Raw genomic sequence first — 5,587 nt, forward strand, 5'->3', positions numbered from 1 at the left:
GTGCACATCCCGCTGGCGAGGGGACGCGGTGCCGAGGCTGGCGGTGGCCGGGGGCAAGCGGGGTCCCCGTCTGGGTGCCCCCAGGGAAGGCAAATGCCGGGTGTGTGGCTGTACCCACACCCCAGCACGGCTGCGACGGCGTGTTGCTGTGCCAGAGCTTAGTTTTTGTTTAAAATCCAGCTTCCCTGGATCAGCTCTGGTTGCCGCCGCGGGTGCTGCTGGCTCAGTTGAAATTGGACCCGTAACAGCAAACCTGAGCCCTGCGGACCTGCTGGCAGCAGGATGCGATTTGTGCCGTGACCGAAGCCGGCGGCCTCTCTGCTCCTGACTGTCCTCGCCAAAACCGCGGGGATGTGCTCGAGCTTTGGCCAGCAAACCAGAAGGAAACGGCATGTCCTACGGGCTGTCTACGAGTCAGCGCTTTGATCAACCCCGCTGCGCTGGCGCAGGGCCGGGAAACACCCGGGCGAGCGTCCCCAGGCGCAGAAAGCCACGGGCTGGAGCTGCCCCTGCCCTTGGCCACGCTCGGGCTCCGGGCGAGGCTTCATTTTGCGCCGCTGAGTGAAATCACCCGCTCTGCCACGGCCGTGAGGCAGCCCCAGCCCTTGGCCTCATCCATTGGCATCGCCAGGGCCGCCAGGCACCTCCCGCTGCCCGGCTCATCCTGCCCCATCCGTGGGAAGATGGGTCCCTCCGAGCCCCCCCCGGCTCCATCCTCACCCCGCGGACATCCCAGCTCCTGGTCCTGCTCCCCGTGCCCACTGGGGACACGGCCCGGATCATGGCCACCAGCCCCGCAGTGGCTGCCAGCACCCCCGGGCTGGCGGCCGTGTGTCACGGTGACTTATAAAGGCTGTTCTCAGAACTAATAACAGGAGGGACACAAACTTTAATATTTCTGAAGTGAAAATAGAGTGATAATTGTATTTAGCTGACATTCAGGGAAATTATTACCACCTGGCAGCCCCATTCGTGGCTGACGTCAAAGAGCACCATAAACCACCGTGAGTTTTGGAGAACACCATGAAAAAAAAAAAAAAAAAAAAAAAAAGAGCAGAAATTGCGAAGGGCAGACCTTTGCGTTAACAAAATCCCAAGGGTCAGGAGCTGTCCCAGGAGGCGGGACGGAGCCGCTCCCCGGGGTCTCTTTGCCATTAGGAGAGTTTTACCGGCGCCAGGGGATGTGGTCCCCACAGGTCGCTTCCTCCATTGCAGGCAAAGCCATGGAGAAAAATGTTCCCCTCTCCTTTTTCTCTTTTTAAAATTTTTTTTTCCTTTTATATCCTGTTTATGCCATTAACAAATTCAATTTTCAGGAGCTGGAATAAAGACAAAGTCTGAACTGTTTAAGGGTTGCGGGCAGCTCCCCTTTTGGAGCAGACAGAGGAGGTTCAGCTTTGCCATCATCCCAAAAAGGCCTGAACCGCCGGGGGAGGAGGGAAAGGGGGTCGGGGTGGGTGAGAGGAGCCGAAGTGCTGCTGGGGAAGGTGCCAGAGGGGCCGAAGCTGCCGCGACCCTCGTGCCGGCCGCGAGCATCCCTGCTGCTGCAGCTGGAGGAGGGATGCAGGGGCACGGTCCTTGGCTGGTCCTCGGTGCCCACGGCCGGGCGCAGAGCCCTTGCAGCAGTCTCTGGCTCATGGAAAGAATTCTTCACTTGGGAATTTGAGCAAAAGAAGATTAAATGAAGGAAAAACGTATGCCACGGCGTGAAAGCAGAAAAAGTACATTTCCACATAGCCCCAGCCTCCTCCTGGCCTCGCACGCACCCAGGGCGCTCTCAGCTCTCTCCTCCGCGCCACGTTTTGGGCATTTGTGGCTCCTCACCCAGGGGGACAGTTCTGTCCTGGCTCAGAGGGGACCGCCACAGGCAGGGACGCTGTGACCTGGTGTCCTCCTCTCGACCGCTCCATCCATCCGTCCCTGCTTGGCCCTGCCTGGCCGGGAGGCTCCCAACAGTGCAGACCCGGCCACCCGTCGTGGTGGTGAAGCTCCAGCACCTCCCTGCAGGCAGAGGGTCGGTCCTGCCGTGCCCCCAGCCCTGGCCGGGGGATGCTCCGGGATGCGGAGGGTGAAGCCAGGCCCAAGAGGGTCACAGCCCCTCGGGGACGGGGACTAAACCCACATCCCCTCTTTGCAAGAGGAAGGATAATTCTGTGCCAGGCTGTGCCCAAGACTCTGCTTCAGTTTGGCATCCTCAGAGCTCCCCAACAACGGGTGTCCCGGGAGTGGTGTCCCCACGGGTGGGGTCTCTGGGGTCCCCACACGGCAGCATCCACCCGCCGAGGGCCAGGAGCGGGCCCGCGCCACGGGAGCTCGGCTGGTTCCAATCATCAGCGTTGGGGGAAAATACTGAAACACTGTGATGAAAGAGTGATGTGTGGCACGGCCTCCCCCGGGTGCAAAATGCCTCCTCCCATGGGGAAAGGGGATAATTAGAGGTTACTGATGCTTTCGGCTCTTTAACAATGCTGGTTTGCTAATTTAAGCCCCCCCTGAAAGACCACACAGCAAACCCTGAGCTCCCAGCCGGTGTCCCCCACGCGTCCCGCCTCTCCCCGAGCCTCTCCCGGCCGGTCCGGCCGCAGCGGGGCCAGCGACGGCTCCAGGACATGAATCTGCCCCAGCTCCTCCGCTCCCAGTTTCAGTGGAGACATGGGGACGTCCGTCTGTCCCCACAGAGGGACCAGCCCCGGCTCGTGCGGCGCTGGGTGCAGCAGGTCTGGGGTGTGCAGAGTCCGTGGCCGTCCCAACAGCATCGCCTTGAGTTCCCGACTCAACCAAACAACTGGAGACCACTGAGACCACAAATAAATAGGATTTGATTTGATTTTTTTTTTTTAACATATTTTTCTCCCGGAAAAAAAAACAAAGAGGAGAACTCATATTTCCCGTTCATGTGAAAGGAATTTGCCAGTGTGCGGCAGGGAGAGCGATGCTGGGGGTCCCTCGGCCTGGAGAAGCCACCACCCCGTGTCTCCGGTGACAAAGAGGGGCCGGGAGGTGCCTGGCAGGGGCAGCTCCACGCCGAGACCCTGCAGAGGTGGGAGACCGAGGCATGGCAAAGCCTCCAGCTCCCTAAACCAGGACGCTGGGAAGGGGCAGGACGACAGGGCCAGGCCAGGGCTCGAGCCCCAGCGCTGCCAGGGTCTAAATGCCTCAGCAAAGAGGCAGCGGCTTTGAGCCAAGGCTTCAGGAATGAATTTCAGAAAGTTGTTGGTGTGGCCTCTCTTTTCCCAGAACAGATCAAGAGCTGGGCTCTGCCCTGCTAGGCAGTCCTCTCCCTGCATTTTGCCAAGTTCCCCAGTGGGGCCAGAGGAGCTGAGCTGAGCTAGGCCGAGCTGAACTGAGCTGAGCTGAGCTGGGCTGAGGAGGCCTCAGCACCCTGGGGCTGAGGAGAGGGTCTGCATGGAGGGAGGGACAGGCAGAGGGACCATCAGGTCAGGACTTGCATCCCTGCATCCCCACAGCCCTGCATCCCGTTTCCCTGCATCCCTGCATCCCCACGGCCCTGGAAGGCTGTGCTGCTCCCAGTTTATTCAACCCCCCTCCCTCTCATTCTTCCCAGTTAGGACGGTGCTGCTGGTTCTCCGGTAGCAGCCTACTGCACTGCACAACTTTGCTGGGCACAGCCCTGGCACCTTCTTGCTCTCGACTGAAGTTGCGCATTCACCGAATTCTTCCTGTTCCTTGTTATTAATGGAGAAATCCTGTCGCAGGATTATTTTCCACACCAACCGCCCGTTCGCTCCCATCGAGCTGGGAGGAGCCCGGTCGCTCCCTCCCCTCTGCCGCGCTGTGCCGGGGAGGCACAAACCTGCCGCTGCTGCCGGCGTGGGGGTGAGCGGCTGCGCTGTGGACGAGGTCCCTCGCCCGGGGCTGGCACCCCGGTGTTGCGGTGCAAAACGCAGGGGAGTCCTTGTCCCCCGTCCCTCGAGCCTGGGGATGCTGCTGCTCTGGTTTTGTGTTTCCCGTGGCCTCCAGCTGCCATCCCCAGGGCCACCGAGCCCCTCGGGAATACTGGGGGGTCCTGCGATGACACTGAGCCCCGCGCCCTCGGGCCGGCTGCGGGGGGATGCTGTGTCGGGGAGAGGGGATGTGCTGGGGGTCCCGTGCTGAGCAGTGCCATGGACCTGGGGGCAAACCCCCCCACCCCGGGGGAGCGGCAGCAGGAGGCTGGTGCCATCCCAGTCCCCATCCCCGGAGCGGGGCCCTCCTGCGCATCCTGGGGGCAAGGGCGGCTGAGGGGTGGAGCAGCAGCGTCAGTGCACGGCCAGTTCCCAATTTGCACCAGGCTGGAACAATGACGATGACAGTAGTAGAAATAAAGAGATGAAAAATGTGTCTGTGATTTTAATGAGCTGGAAACACCCGGCGCAGGGGACGGAGGGGTGGGAGGGCGGCTCCCGGCCGGCCATCGCTGCGACGCCGTGCGCCCCGGCAGCGAAAGGGGTCCCTAATGCTTCCAAGATGTGGAGCCTTTCGCGAGGGGCAGCTTGGCTTTCTGCAGCTCAGGGGAATAATTGGGAAGATTATCACGTTGGAAATTGCTTGCAGGGGAGGGCGGCTTCAGATAGCCCGGCCATGGGCTTTCATGTCCGCTCCAAGGCCTTGCTCTGGGTTGGAACCGCAGGCAGGGGGTCGGCGGAGCCCCGCGGCCCCGCGTGAGGGGTCCCTGCCCCGATTCAGCGCCGGGAGCAAAGCGAAGGGAAAGGCTGACCCGTGCGTCTGGTGGGAACAGCCTCAGTCCTCGGCAGATGGCAGGTCCCCCTCCGGCACCAGCTTCGGGGCAGCTCGGCCGCGTGTCCCCCAGCCCCGGCTCCCCGGTGCGTGGCAGGATGGGGACGGAGCAGGAGCAGAGGGGGGGTGACTGTGCCACATCGTCCCCAGCGTCTGCCATAACAGAGGTGGCCGCGGCTGGTCCCCTTCTTGGGCTCTTGTCCTTCTCTCCCTGGGATTTTGCCCTACTTTTTTTTTTTTTAATTTTTCATAGTCTTTTAAAGACTGTAAAAATTTAATACAAAGGAAATTAAAAAACCCAGAGGAACTATTCTCAAAATAATTTCACAATCCGCACATATCCCTCAGCAAATTTAATTTGTAGCAAATAAAGAACAAAATATGACAATAAAGGGCTTCTAAACAAATCCTAATGCTTTACATATGTAAGCGCAAATGCCGCCGCGCCTGTGTGCAGGCACCCGGCGGAGGTGGGTGGTGTGGGGGCCGGGGGTCACAGCTCTGACACCCCCACCCTGGCCCTGCTCCCTCAGGGGTGACTTGCAGGAGCCAAGGGGGGGGTTGGTTTTGCTGCCCCAAGCATCACATCAAACCATGGCCCCCACCTGAGCGCATCTTCCTCATGTCCCGGCAGCTCCAGCTCGGGTGGCGACGCCGAGAGCGTGTCCTGCTTTGTCAGCCCGGATCCTGCCCAGTTTGGGGCAGTTTTTTTCCCAGTTAACGGGGAAACCTTTGAAGGATGCAGGTGGGCCCTGGGCACGGCTTCCCGGGGGTCACCCGGCACCCTGGGGGCTCGGTGGCGTGGGGACACAGGGGCTGGCTGCAGCCCCCCTCCTCACGGCCCCCCCCA

This window comes from Athene cunicularia (assembly GCF_003259725.1).
Source record: "Athene cunicularia isolate RWA chromosome 20 unlocalized genomic scaffold, athCun1 chr20_part2, whole genome shotgun sequence".
Taxonomy (NCBI): domain Eukaryota; kingdom Metazoa; phylum Chordata; class Aves; order Strigiformes; family Strigidae; genus Athene; species Athene cunicularia.